This window comes from Balaenoptera musculus, chromosome 9 (genome assembly GCF_009873245.2).
Source record: "Balaenoptera musculus isolate JJ_BM4_2016_0621 chromosome 9, mBalMus1.pri.v3, whole genome shotgun sequence".
In the NCBI taxonomy this organism is placed as follows: Eukaryota; Metazoa; Chordata; class Mammalia; order Artiodactyla; family Balaenopteridae; genus Balaenoptera; species Balaenoptera musculus.
This window is the reverse complement of record NC_045793.1, coordinates 49,293,257-49,308,321: the sequence shown is the minus strand read 5'-3', so window position 1 is coordinate 49,308,321 and position 15,065 is coordinate 49,293,257. Positions and strand designations below refer to the sequence as shown.

Sequence of the window (15,065 nt, the reverse complement as noted above, 5' to 3'; positions counted from 1 at the left end):
TAGGAGACATGGGACTTCTCCTGGACATGCCTGGATTCCATGTGGTTTTGAGAGAAATTATCTGACATCTTTTTACCTTGGTATCCAGGTAATCCTGAAGGATGATAAGAATACAGGACAAAAAGATCTGGGAGTTCAAATCCCGAGTCCTGTCATCTACTAGCTGTGTGAACGTGGGTAAGTCACTGAATTTCTCTGATCCTTGTAAAAAAATAAGGTCAGAGAAATTTTTATAATAGAATCATGGCTCAGTGGAGAAAAATGTATGATTCCATAAGAAATCAGAATGCTTGGAATTATTTGTGGAAGTTCCTTGTTAAAAAAAAAAGGTTTATTATATATATTTTAATTTGTATTATTTGTTTGTGCCATGACCTACCCCACAGGGCAGTATGATGATGAGTAAAATATGTGAAGTTTTTACGGAAAGCAAGGTAATAGTATGGGGAGGCACCATGACATACAAGAAAAAGCGACAACTTTGGAATTGCATCAATTTGGGTCTGTGTTCACCTCTGAAAGTTACTTAGTAACGGTGACACCTACCTGAGGTGTTCTTAACCTGGGGTATGTGGACCTAAAGGGACCGTGCATAGAACTCAGGAGACCTGTGAACTTGAATTAAAAAAATTACACCTTTCACTAACCTCTAACTGAAATGTAGCATTTCTTTCAATTATGAATATAGGCAACTAATCATAGTATTTTCGCAGTGTCTATGACTTCGCACCCAGAGATGTCACAGATATCTTAATACCACAGTATAATTGTAACAGATATCTCAAAATATTGTTTATATTCATACTAATTTGAAATTATGGAAACTATTCACCCAGCACCTAAGCTTTCTTATTTAAGGCCTTAAGAAGTACATATCAAAAATTCATAATTTTAATATTTTGACAATTGCATTGGAATATAATTGGTTTTCTTTGTAATATTATATATTTTAGCTTATGAACTTAAAAATATTATTTTGGGAAATAGTCCATAGGCTTCTCCAGCTCACCAGAGGGGTCCAAGGCACTAAAAAGTCCCACAACCTCCCTGGGAATTCATTTTATTAGGGATAAAAGGGAGAGCAGAGCTGTGAGGCAGAGTCATTGTGAGATTACGGATGACACAGTGAAGTGCATTGCCCTGTGCCCTGCACACAGTAGGTGCTCAACTAACAGAAGCTAATCTGTGTTGAAAATGATGAGACAAAGGAAGTAATTTCCTGTATTACACATTCCATTCTTCCTTAACATGACAATTTCAATAAAATTTAGCTTTGGTCTTTTAAGGACATAAGGCTAATGCTTTCTCATGAATTGACTGTCTTCTCTTATTCGGGCCGGATGGTCTTGTGTGGTGTTGGGGGGCACGGCCGTGTGGCTCTCCCCTCTAAGTCTGCATTGCTATTGCTGGAAACAACCTATGCACGGACCAGAGCTGAGAGTCTACACTGTGAGGATGGTGAGGTCTTTCTGGGGCCACGGGGCTGACCCAGCTGCTCTACTGTGAGCCAACAGGCAGGGTCTTGGCCATGGTAGCGGAAATGAGAACAAGTTATTTAGAAACTGGGAACACGAAACTATTTTAAAGCTTGCCAGTGAAGGGGCCTTCAGGGGCAAGACTAGTCTCTAGGCTCAGCATAATGAACCTCAATGTGAGAAAATTAAGTAATGTTTCAACTTGAGTCCCAAATCAACAGTCTCAGCAATATGAGAGCATCCAGCAAAGGGGAGTGCGCGAGAGCAACGGAAGGAAGATTCATGGCCTTCTTAATTAACTCCGAGGTGCTACACATAAGGGGAAAACAATAAATCAAGTAGATTACTGCCAGCGATCTGAATTTCTAAATGAAATAAGAGAGGTGTAGCGCCTTGAGTCATTTTCTAAATGTGTATGGTGGCAGGCGGAGGGGCATCTCCAAGGTCGTCCCTTATGTTAAAATTTGCCACTGCGCACAATAGTCCTTTGATTGCATCTCATACCATAGGCAAAGTACTTGCCATATAGTCAGGTGTGAAGAGGCAAGAAACAGAAAGATGAATAAAACACGTAATGGGAGGGCAACACAAGACACACGTATAAAACTACAATTGTTAGTCACACGCTTATTCAGGACATATTCACTGACCACCTATGACGTAACAGGCCCTGTTCCAGGAGCTGAGGACACAGTGATGACCAAGACAAAGTCCCTGCCCCCAGGGAGCGCCCATTCTCCAGCGGGAGCCAGGTACCAAACAACAAAGCAATTAATTAAACTGTGATTTGAGGTGGTCGTAAGTGACATAAAGAACAAGAAAGCAGAGTAAGGCCGACAGGGAACTATTTCAGCTGGTGGTCAGAGAAGGCCTGCTGTGCAGGTGACATCTGACCAGATACCTGAAGGAGGGGAGGGAGGGAACTGCGTGAAGCTCTGATGGGAGGGAGAGCATCCCAGCAGAGGGAACAGCAAGCACAAGGGCTGGGAGCAGGATGATCTCACCAAGCAGGAGCTGTGCTGGTGAGGGGTGAGGCTGAGAGGTGGCGAGCGCCCCATCACAGAGGCCTTGTTAGCCGTGGTGAGGAGTTTCGTTTTGACTCCACATGAGACAGGAAGTCATTGGCGGGAGAGGGAGGTGATCTGACTTAGGGTCTACTAATGTAGAAACACAAGCAAAGAATATCAGCATGCAGAATAAACAGGGGTTAATCCATGTGGCAGCCCTGTTATTAGTGGCAAAAACACAAACACATGCAAACAAATCTGGCAACAACCTGAATGTCCACCAATCAGTAGTGAAAGAGTTGAACTATTATACATCTGTTTCTTAGAGTTTTATGTAGGTATTAAAAGAATGAGTTAGAGCTAGCTCTAACTTTGACCCAAAAGAAGTTAAATGGAAATCAAAAAGAGAAGTGTGCAATTTATACACACACATATACACATGCATATATATATATATATATTTCAGGCTCCCATTTTTTATAAAAACAAATGTCACCAACAACCAAACCCCTACAATACATGTCTGCACCTGAGTACAAATGTAGATGGATACCCACTATGATGTTGGTTGCTCTGGGGTAGGAGGCTTGGTGGGGAGTTGGGGAGAGAGGAGATAAGCTACTGATCTTAAATACATTTGTACACAAATCTAAACTTTATGAGTCAATGGTCACAGCAAAGTGTGTAAATGCTATGATTTTGGAAAAGGAACTTAAAGATTTCAACAATTCATTCTGGGATTGTGGGGAACCTTCATAAAATAGGTAGCATTAAAAGTTGATCCTGAAGAGCAGAACTGTCACAGCCAGGAAAGAGTGAAGAAAAGAGGAAGAACACGGCAAGCTGAGGGCAAAGCATGGAAGGTTTTTGTACCTGGTGCTGATGGACTGATACTTTTGACCAATCTTCTAATCGCAGCTGGCACTCAGGGTGGAGGCAGGCAGAGAGGTTCATGAGTTCTTGAGACAATCCGGAAAAAGGGAGTTAGAGTTTCAAGGAAGGACAGTAGCAGCGGAAGTGTTCAAAAGGTGATGAGGGGGCTTCCCTGGTGGCGCAGTGGTTAAGAATCCGCCTGCCAATGCAGGGGACACGGGTTCGAGCCCTGGTCCAGGAAGATCCCACATGCCACGGAGCAACTAAGCCCGTGCGCCACAACTACTGAGCCTGCACTCTAGAGCCCGTGAGCCACAACTACTGAAGCCCATGCGCCTAGAGCCCGTGCTCCACAACAAGAGAAGCCACTGCAGTGAGAAGCCCATGCACTGCAACAAAGAGCAGCCCCCGCTCAATGCAACTAGAGAAAGCCCGCGTGCAGCAACGAAGACCCAACGCAGCCAAAAATAAATAAATAAAATAAATAAATTTATTTTAAAAAAAAGGTGATGAGGATGCAGATGTTACAGATTTGGTGCCTGGTTATTTGGAAATGGGAGTGAGAGAAAGTGGTGGGTAGAAAATAATTAACTCCAAACTTCCTAGGCTAATGAATGGGTAGGTATCATGAAACAACATTATGAATCCAAAAAGGAGAAGCCATTTTGGAGGGGGATGTGAAACAATGGGCCCAGCACTGGATGAGGTGAGCCTGTACTGAACATTCATGTACCAATCGGCAGTTAGAAATGAGAATTGGAGGAATCCTGGCATTAGGTGTTGGGAGTCCTCTCCACAGAAGTGAGAGCTAAACTCAAAGAATGGAGTGAATACAGATGGAAAAGCAAAATTCTAGGGACAAAACTTAGGGAGAAGCCTCTATTTGTGTGGCCAAGAGGTAGGAGAAAAACCAGGACAGGACGAGTTGGTGGGCACAAGGGAGGAAAGGGTTTCAGAAACAGACAGTGGCCAACGGCATCAAATTTGGTAAGCCAAGTAGGGGAAGGTCTCAGGGAAGACGCCATAGTTATCCATGAAGAGAAAACAGAAATGGACAGGGCATTCTTAGGATAGACCAGACCTTAGGATATATGAAGTGTGACTAAATGAAGTCAGACAATAGGGGGTTTAAGGCCACATAGACGAGAGATGGATGTGGAGTACGGACCTTGGCGCCAGCTTTGAACAAGGGAGAGAGAGAATGAACAGAACATGGATGAAAAATCCAGATGAGATTGGAGACGGAAAAGAGAGAAGTTGAGACGGGATGCAGAAATGGTCTCCATCTTTTCCGGACAGGAACTGAGAACATCTGCTGATGAGGGGACTGGGAATTCCTTTAGGAACATTAATACAATGGGAAATACTTGAAACTGACTGTGGTAAGTTTAGCAAGGTTTTAACTTGGGATGAAAGCATTATGGGACAGTCTTGAGGGTCCAGCTGAGGTTGGAATGGTTGTGTTTGTGGTGGAACACATTGTGCTGTAAGGCACTTTTCTGTAGCGACTTTCAGCAGCTAGCCTGAGAAGCGGGGCACATCATGTCAGGTTGACCTGAGGCTGAGACTGGAGACAATGAGTGGGCAAGGGCCCTGGGATGAGGGATTAATCTAAATTGGTAAATTCAAAGCTAATATCCAGCAACCAGCCCGAATGTGGAGGTAAGCAAGGAAGGAAGGGCTGAGATCCTAGAGGTCTCTAGGTAAATGTGGTGCCAGGAAGAGGGCACAAGAGGGAGGCGGTACTGGAGACTCTGATCCACAGGGCAATGTCACAGCTGGAGATATTGAAAATATAGCAGCTCTTGCTTAGGACAAAGTCCAAGAAATGGGTTTCTACAAAGGGGAAAAAAAAAAGGAAATCTAAGACTATTTCTAAATGGTTTCAATATCACTGAATCTCTTTCGACCAATAAGTTTGAAGATTTTGAAAATATGTAATGCAGCTTTGAAATGGACTTAAAGATGCATAAAAAGAACAATTACAAATACTTATGGGTAGACATAAGAAAGACTAAAAAATGGCCCAGTATGATTTGAGTTGTATAAGCAGCCTGTTTTAACATGCTGATTGCCCTAACTGTAGATGACAAGTAAGTTATATAGGGAGGCCCAGTACCTAAGAAGCGAATCATATCACCCAGCTCTGCCAAGACTCACCTCTCCTACCAAGTGTTTTATGCCAGCAGCACAAGCTAATTCTGTTGGAGCAAGCCAAAATGTCACGTAAGGGCTCTTTCTAGCTTCCCAATGTCTCCTGAGAGTACGTGGGTCTTGCAGTACACAATGAGCAAGCCAAATCAGGTTAGAGATATTACAAGGAAAATCTGGCAGGCAGCCATCTCGGCTTTGTTTCAACTGATGTCCATAAAAACATAGGCTAAGAAAATGGTAGCACAATGTCTGGTGTTTGAGATCTGACAGCATGCAACATGTTTATGGCATGCATTAGGCCACAAACTTCAGTCTGGGGCCGGGGCACACAGCAGAACCTCAGATCTGGTGGACAGAGGGAAATAGGAAAGCATGCCTTGTACTGTAATAAATATGATTGCTCTCAGAAGACCACAACAGGTGGTTTCATGAAAAAAAAAAAATCCACTGCTTTCAGATTAAAAAAACACAAATGCTTCAGGCTTGTTTGTATAAAATAAATAGAAGGGCAGTACACACTTGGCCAATTACAGCCTTTTTATGAGGCCATGACTGACTATAATGTGGCAAAAATAAGTCCAACTGAAATAGCAAGAGTGAGGGTTTGGGGGAATTAGGTGAGGTTTTGGAGTGGGAATGAAAGTAAGAAAGAGGAAGAAAGCTTTCATTAAGTAGTTCAGATTCTGGTAGGAGAATTTTTTTTAAAAAAGCGTCCAGACTAATTTTATTTTCATTCAAAACAAACTCTTACTTAGCATATTTTTCCTTTACGTTCTTGAACACATTTATAATGACTGCTTTTAAGTCTCTGTTTCCTAAATCTAACACCTGAGCCATCTCAGGGAGGGAGTCTATTGACTGCTTTTTTTTTTTTTTTTCCACGCCAAAGAGTAAGACTTTCCTAAGCCTTTCATGTCTAGTAATTTTTTATTGTGTATTAGACATTGTGTATCTGATTAATTTCTGTGAAGACTATTGATTTTTCTTCTAGCAGGCAGCTCAGTTCCAGGCTGATCATGTTGAACTTGTGTAGGCCTACATTTATGGTTTATTAAGGCCGATCTGTGGAAAGCCCAAAGTGTTTCCCAAGACCTTCTAACTTGTCAGGACTCACCTCCAAACCGTCTCCTCTGAAAAACTTATGGAGTCTTGGTTTTAGGAGCTGTTAGGGTATCTCTAGAGCAGGCCACACTCTAGAACAAAGTCCTTATCTCTAATTTGAGTCTTTCTGGTACCTCAGTTGGAAGATTAGGGTATTAACAGGTTGTTGTTTCCACGCTGGCTGGGCTAGAATGCAATGCCTACCAGTACTGCTTGACCTCTGGTCTTGCTGTTCCATTCTTACCCCTGTAGCTGCTGCTCTTTGGTAAGACTCACAGTCTTACCCTGAACATGTCCACCCTCAGCCATGGACTCATGAAGGACCTTCATACAGACCTTTGTGGTCCCTTTCTGCACAGATCTCTCATCTCCAGTCTCCCTGTGCTACAGATTCCAGCAGCTTTAGTTGCCCTAACTCTGACCCCTCTCTCTCTGGGTTCTAGCTCACTCGACTGCAGTAAGGAAATTGTCCTGTCAGTGAGCCAGATGACCACAGGGCTCACCTCCTAAGTTTCCTTTCTCTCAGGGATCATCTGGTACTGCCTACTGTCCAGAGCTTGAAAACCACTGTCTCATCCATCTGTCCAGTTGTTTATGGTGGGGGAATTAGCAATGGCCACTGTTTAGCATACTTTATGCTGCATTCCATGTGAATACTGAATAAAAGTTGTACCCCACTCCATTTTTATCACATAGCCCTCTCAGTGCACATGGGAAGTAGAGGCTCCTGGTGTCTCAGAGAAGTGTCCCTAGAATCAATGATTTATTCACTCTCTCATTCACTCATATGAAAATTCATACTCACTCATTTACTCATTCAATAAACATTTATTGAGAGTCTACTATGTGCCAGATACTGTTCTGGGGGCTGGGGACACAGTCATGGGAGATAGAAAGTATCCCTGCCCTCGTGGAGCTTATTTCCTGGTAGGAACTGTTCTGGCCTGGCTCCAAAGCAATGCTTCCTCTGCAGTTGTTCCTCTAATTACTGACTTGATAGAGAAAAGGGAGACTTAGCATGAGCAGAATATAAAGAATAATAAAAGACCTATTACTTATACAACACTTCCTATGTCCCAGGCACTGACTGCTATATGTGCTTTGTCCACACTGATTTAATACCCACTGTTAGGAAGGTATTATTATTATCATTAGAGTTGAGGAAACAGAGGCTGAGACTTGCCGACTTGCTCACATAGCTCACGCATAGCAGAGACAGCACTTAAACCTAAGCAGTCTGACACCTGCTCGCATGCTCTTCACCACTGCATTGCTCTATTCCTTAGAGAGAGAAGAGAATGACATTCGAGATGGGTGGGAAGAAACAGGGATCATTTCTAAACAAACAAAAAAGTTTTGTTTATTTATTGTTTTTTAAATTTTATTTATTTTTTTATACAGCAGGTTCTTATTACTTATTTTATACATATTAGTGTATATATGTCAATCCCAATCTCCCAATTCACCTCCCCCCCCCACTGCTTTCCCCCCTTGGTGTCCATACATTTGTTCTATACATCTGTGCCTCTATTTCTGCCTTGCAAACCGGTTCATCTGTAACATTTTACTACATTCCACATATATGTGTTAATATATGATATTTGTTTTTCCCTTCCTGACTTACTTCACTCTGTATGACAGTCTCTAGATCCATCCATGTCTCTACAAATGACCCAATTTCGTTCCTTTTTATGGCTGAGTAATATTCCATTGTATATATGTACCACATCTTCTTTATCCATTTGTCTGTTGATGGGCATTTAGGTTGCTTCCATGACCTGGCCATTGTAAACAGTGCGGCAGTGAACACTGGGGTGTGTGTGTCTTTTTGAATTATGGTTTTCTCTGGGTATATGCCCAGCAGTGGGATTGCTGGGTCATATGGTAATTCTATTTTTAGTTTTTTAAGGAACCTCCATACTGTTCTCCATAGTGGATGGATCAATTTACATTCCCACCAATAGTGCAAGAGGGTTCCCTTTTCTCCACACCCTCTCCAGCATTTGTTGTTTGTAGATTTTCTGATGATCCCCATTCTAACTGGTGTGAGGTGATACCTCACTGAAGTTCTGATTTGCATTTCTCTAATAATTAGTGATGCTGAGCAGCTTTTCATATGCCTCTTGGCCATCTGTATGTCTAAAAAGCTTTATTTTTAATAGAAGCCACCTAGGTGTCTGGGCAGGTTGAGAGAAGCAAATGGATCACTATTCAAACAGGCACAGAGTAGAAGTTGATGGAGTTGGCACATAAGGGCAGAATTTTGTCCTTGTTCTTCCCAGTTGAACATGAGGGAAATGGTAGTGTTCTGCATTTTGAATCAGAAAAAGACTAGCAGGCTGTCCTGAATAAAAGGCTTCATGGTTCCTTGGGGAAGTTGAGGATGTAAGTGGAAATGACTGAATTCTAGCAACCCCCAACTAGCAGAACTAGTCCCATCAGATGCTTCAAGAAAAAGTGCTCTGGGATCAGGTACATATGAAAATTATACTATCTCTCTTGGAGACTTAAAATGCATATCAGGGCTTCCCTGGTGGCACAGTGGTTGAGAATCTGCCTGCCAATGCAGGGGACACGGGTTCAAGCCCTGGTCTGGGAAGATCCCACATGCCGTGGAGCAACTAAGCCCGTGACCCACGACTACTGAGCCTGCGCGTCTGGAGCCTGTGCTCCGCAACAAGAGAAGCCGCGATAGTGAGAGGCCCACGCACCACGATGAAGAGTGGCCCCCGCTCGCCGCAACTAGAGAAAGCCCTCGCACAGAAGCGAAGACCCAACACAGCCAAAAATAAATAAATAAATAAATAAAAAATTTTTAAAAAATGCATATCAGCATAGGAGAAGATCTGATTAAATCCTGTGGTAAAGAAACCCATGCTATTTAACACCGGATTTCCTCAAATCAATTGACCACAGAACTATTTTGGGAATAAATGAGTTTTGCCTGTGTGTTTGTGTGTGTGTGTGTGTGTGTGTGTGTGTGTGTGAGAGAGAGAGAGAGAGAGAGAGACAGAGAGAGAGAGGGAGGGAGAAACAGAAAGAGAGGGAGAGAGGGAGAGAGGGAGAGAGGGAGAGAGGGAGAGAGGGAGAGAGGAAGGGAGGGAGGGAGGGGGGGAGAGGAGAGAGGGAGAGAGGGAGAGAGGGAGAGAGGGAGAGAGGGAGAGAGGGAGAGAGGGAGAGCTGGCAAACACCCATTGGAATTACTATTCTAGGGACTAGAATTTGCTGTTTAATAGCAAACACTAAGCTAAACAAAAACTCATTTTTAGAGGAGGTCATACCTAACTACTATTATGCCAAGTGGTGCAGGGAGTCTTACCAAAGAGAATTCTAGTAGAGCTGTAGGTTAGGAATGAGAGATTATTACATGTTTATTAGGTAGTAAATGACAAGAATTGAGTGCAAGAAGGTACCCATTTGTGCCTACTCATGATATTCCTTTATAGTTTACACCAAAATTATTTACACATTAAAAAAATTAAAAGTGGATCTGGAAAATTCAATTATTTTAATACAAACATATTTTGTAGAGAAAATAGTGTAATTAACAGCTATAGCCATGTCTGTTATCATGTCTTTAAGTTATCCCAATTACCCATTTCTGGGGAGTCACAAGTTATTAATAAGCTATCTTGTCACCTCGAGGCAGCTACCTGAACTATATAACAATAACTTGAAGGAAATACCCAGATGCAACCCAGCGCTTCTCATCAACCTTTCTAAGGAGATGCCTGACTTCACCTCGCAGCTCACCTATCACCTGCCTACTGGTGAGAGGTGGTGGTGGACAGTTTCCTGTGCCTTCACAGGGCTCTGCCCTTTCTTCTTTCCTCCCAATCTGAGATGCTAAGGCATCCTTCCCCACTCTAGCTGAAGCCTGCTATGCTAGGTTGTGCCCTGCACGCTCAAGCCAGTCTCCTTGCAGCAATACATCACTTAGGAGCTCCTGGTCACCTTTCTCATAGCATTTTTTAGCTTTTGCTGTCTCCTACTGTTCAATTTTATTAGGTTGTTACCCTCCAATTATCTACAGCACGGGAATTACTCTCATCTTTATGTCTTTCTGCATCCCCTCTGCCCAGCTGTCCTACCCGATTTTTTCATCATTAGTTTTCCACATTCTCCTCTTACTTTTCTAAGCTAGTACTTTACTCTCTGATATCCCAACAAGGCAGCCTGTAGAGCGATTAGAAACACAGGTTCTGGAGCCTGACTGTGCAGGTCTGAACCCAATACTCCACTTCCTGCCAGCCGGGGACCTAGGGCAAGTCACTTAACTTCTCTGAGTCTCAACTTCTGAACCTGTAAAATGAAGATCATCACAGTACTTCCTTTATGTGGTCACTGTGAAGATTAAATAAGTAATGTGAAAAATGCTTAGCATAGAGCTCAAGACATAAAGAGTTATGTTTGCTCTTTCTAGTATTATTCTATATTGTCTCCTATATTCAAAATCTAGCTTTTCTTCTTGCCCTTTATACCTTTTTGCCAGGTGTATAAATATTATACAAACTAAGCAATTAAATTTCCTATTACATGAACTTGTCATTGTTTCTAACGTCACAAAATTAACAGAACTTCCTATCCTTAAAATCCCTATCTATCTTTTTTCTCCTGGAACAACTCCTTCAACCCTCACTAATTCATTCAATCTCCCTCTTTCTCATTAAACTATTTTTATTTTAAAATTTGCTCAGGTGTTGTAACAGATGCACTTTTAAAGGAATTAAAGGTTGTTCAACACATTATGTTCAAGAGAGTAAAGCAATTTAAAATAGGTATAAACAAAGGCTCTCCGATTTCCACTCAGTTCTTTTTTTTTTTTTTAATCCAAAAAGCTAGCTCCATTTTAAGAACCCTAACTCTGCAATTTCGGTCAGTGTTATTGCCAAAGAAAGTTTCAACTCAATTTTGAGGTGCCCAAAAGAACATCAGAGTTGCATAAACAGATATATGAGCAGAAAAATATTAATTCTTTTCCTGTTTCACTGCCCAGCAAAGTTAAGATTTTATTTCCCCCTGAGGTTTAAGGGGAAAAAAAACTTATTTGTTCAACTTTTTTTTTTTGAATAGTACTCTTTCCTGCAGTATTCAGGCTATTGCCATCAAGCTGACTTTCTTTCTCATTACCTAACCTTTATTACTCTCTTCTTGCATCTTTATTGGCTTGATGTGAATTTCAATATGTTTCCCTTCTGGATCAAAGGCCCTTAAGACTCCTTTTTATCCCAATTTTTTTTCTTTTCTGTTTTAATTGAAGTATAGTTGATTTACAAAGTTGTGTTAGTTTCAGGTGTACAGCAAAGTGATTCAGTTATACATATATATATGTTCTTTTTCAGATTCTTTTCCATTATAGGTTATTACAAGATATTGAATATAGTTCCCTATGCTATACAGTAGGACCTTGTTGTTTATCTATTATATTTTATATATAATAGTGTGTATATGTTAATCCCAAACTCCTAATTTATCCCTTCCCCCTCTTTCCCCTTTGGTAACCATAAGTTTGTTTTCTATGTCTGTGAGTCTATTTCTGTTTTATAAATAAGTTCACTTGTATCATTTTTTAAAGAAGCTACATATAAGCGATATTATATGATATGTCTTTTTCTGTCTGACTTATTTCACTTAATATGATAATCTCTACGTTCATCCATGTTGCTGGCATTATTTTATTTTTTACGGCTAATATTCTGAGTAGTAATTGAGGGACATTTAGGTTGCTTCCATGTCTTGGCTATTATAAATAGTGCTGCTCTGAGCATTGGGGTGCATGTATCTTTTTGAATTAGAGTTTGAATTAGAGTTTTCTCCAGACATATGCCCAGGAGTGGGATTGCTGGATCATGTGGTAACCCTATTTTTAGTTTTTAGGGAACCTCCATACTGTTCTCCATAGTGGGTGCATCAATTTACATTCCCACCAACAGGGTAGGACGGTTCCCTTTTCTCCACACCCTCTCCAGCATTTATTATTTATAGACTTTTCAATGATGGCCACTCTGACCGGTGTGAGGTGATACCTCATTGTAGTTTTGATTTGCATTTCTCTAATAATTAGCGATACTGAGCATCTTTTCATGTGCCTGTTAGCCATCTGTGTGTCTTCTTTGGAGAAATGTTTATTTAGATCTTCTGCCCATTTTTTGATTGTGTTGTTTGGTTTTTTGATATTAAGCTGTATGAACTGTTTGTGTATTTTGGAAGTTAATCCCTTGTTGGTCGCATCGTTTGCAAATATTTTCTCCCATTCCATAGGTTGTCTTTTCATTTTGTTTGTGGTTTCCTATGCTGTGCAAAAGCTTTTAAGTTTAATTGGGTCCCATTTGTTTATTTTTGTTTTTATTTCTATTACTCTAGGAGACGGGTCCAAAAAAATATTGCTGCAATTTATGTCAAAGAGTGTTCTGCCTGTTTTCCTCTAGGAGTTTTAGTGTATCCAGTCCCCTTAAGGCTCCTTTTAGCACTTTTTCCCCTATAGCCAGACTTGGCTTCCTCCTTGCAGCTCTCCATTGCTCAGCTCTCGTTTCCATCTACCAGGTGTTTATTTATCACCTACACACCAATATCTAGAGTGTCTACCATGTGTTCAGTCCTGTTATGTATGCGGCACTGTCCACAGAGGGATCCCGAGTGAGAAGGGTGGTTAGTAACCTGGGCAACCTTCCATACACAGTCCTTCTCTTGACTTAAAGATCACGAATAAACATCTCAATCCCCTACATACGTCTGCTTCTCTACCAGCTAGGACATGATATGGCGAATTCTTTACTGTCTCAGACCTCTAAATACAATGACATGTCCAGTTCAAGACACATCTTCTCCAGATCTAACTTCCAGCTTATAGCAAATAAAGGATACAGAGGAACCTGCCAAATGGCCTCTTGGAGAAAGCCTAAAGGAAACCCAGAAGGTGGCAGTATTCTGTGGGACGCTGGCCCATCTCTTCAACAAGTCACTGTGCCAGATTAAAAGAAACTTGGGGGGCAAAACATCCAGGTGCAATATGATGTACTGGGTTAGACAAACAGCAATAATGGCCTTGTTTAGATCACCTGGGGAAACCTGCATATGATAAGGGTATTAGATTAGATGCAAATGTACTGAAAAAGTAGAGATCAGTGACAAAACTGAGCAGGCTGCAAAAGAGTATGTACAGCTTTTGGTTAAAAATTATATTGTGTTTTGTATGTATGTATGTATGTATTTATTAATTAATTATTGAAGTACAGTTGCTGTTATATAGTATTTTTTAAAAGTGACCTGAAAAATGTGTGTTAAGGTGTTGTTACCAGTAGTGATATCTGGGTGGCGGGAATGTGATGTTTTAATTAAAAAAAAATTTTCTTTTGATTATATTTTCTAATTTTCTACAATATACGGCTATAATAATAAAAGGTTATTTTTTTAAATGCTCCTTTTCTCCCAGAAGACTCATCTCAGAAAGTCCACACCCACTGATTATACCCTGACTCTCTAGGGTTGAAGCACATCCTACCGCACAGTTTATACTAAACTATCATACTTGATTCAAGTTCTCTGGTGGGTTTTTTGTCTGTGGCCCTCGGCCCTGTGCTTCAACTTCACTAGAGTCCCAAATCACACCTGGCAGAATATTTCTTTCTTTAGTGAGTGTAACGCCTGTGTAATTAGTAGATCCCTGTTGCCAACATGGCTGACAATACACACAGGAAGAATGAATGTAAAAATCTCACAGACTCTCATTAGAATAAGGCTTAGTAATACACGCGTTTGTATATACATAGGTAACATATTTTACCAAAAATACAATAGCCACACTATTAAAAAGTCCTACTCAATACCATAATTGATCTATAAGACTATTTATCCTATTCCTCAATGTTACTAGGCTAATTCACATACATCTCTTTCACGTAATTCTAATGTATACTTAAAGACTTTTCAAAACCTGTGCTAAACTCGGGAAACAACACAGGTTTTGTGAGAAATCCAGATAAGCACATACATCTTTATTTGTATTTGATGTGATTTTGAAGGTGTTCTACTTAAAACAGCCCCAAAATTATGGTTAATGAAAAACTGTAGATATTTTATCTCGCTTCCAGGAAAGGCTGATAAGTAGGAAACCCAAAGAAGATATGCAAATAGATGTTTATATTAATGAATCCTTTAAAAAACACGCTTCATAAAAGAACTTGAAGCTGAGCACAGTGACTCCAATTCAAAACCTCCTCTAGACAAGATTTAAGTAAATTTTCTGAAAAGGCATTAAAATGAAACAGTACAGATAATTCATTCCCAGCTTTCCACCTCAGATCCTGAACCTCAGCTCTGGTACCAAGAAACCATAAACACTCTTCGCCTTATATAAAAAGGGGACAGTCAATAGAAATTCAAGCACTGAATTACGAGCCGAGAATTTTTCATTCCCATTAAAAACTAGTTTCGCTTTTCCTTTGCCTTTTTCTCT

General features: G+C 40.8%; 1 protein-coding gene across 2 annotated transcripts in view; it reads right to left on the bottom strand.

Annotated features, from left to right (window-relative positions):
- JAZF1 (JAZF zinc finger 1) overlaps positions 1-15,065 on the bottom strand; it is a 353,802-nt gene that overhangs the window by 153,632 nt on the left and 185,105 nt on the right. The window lies entirely within an intron of this gene.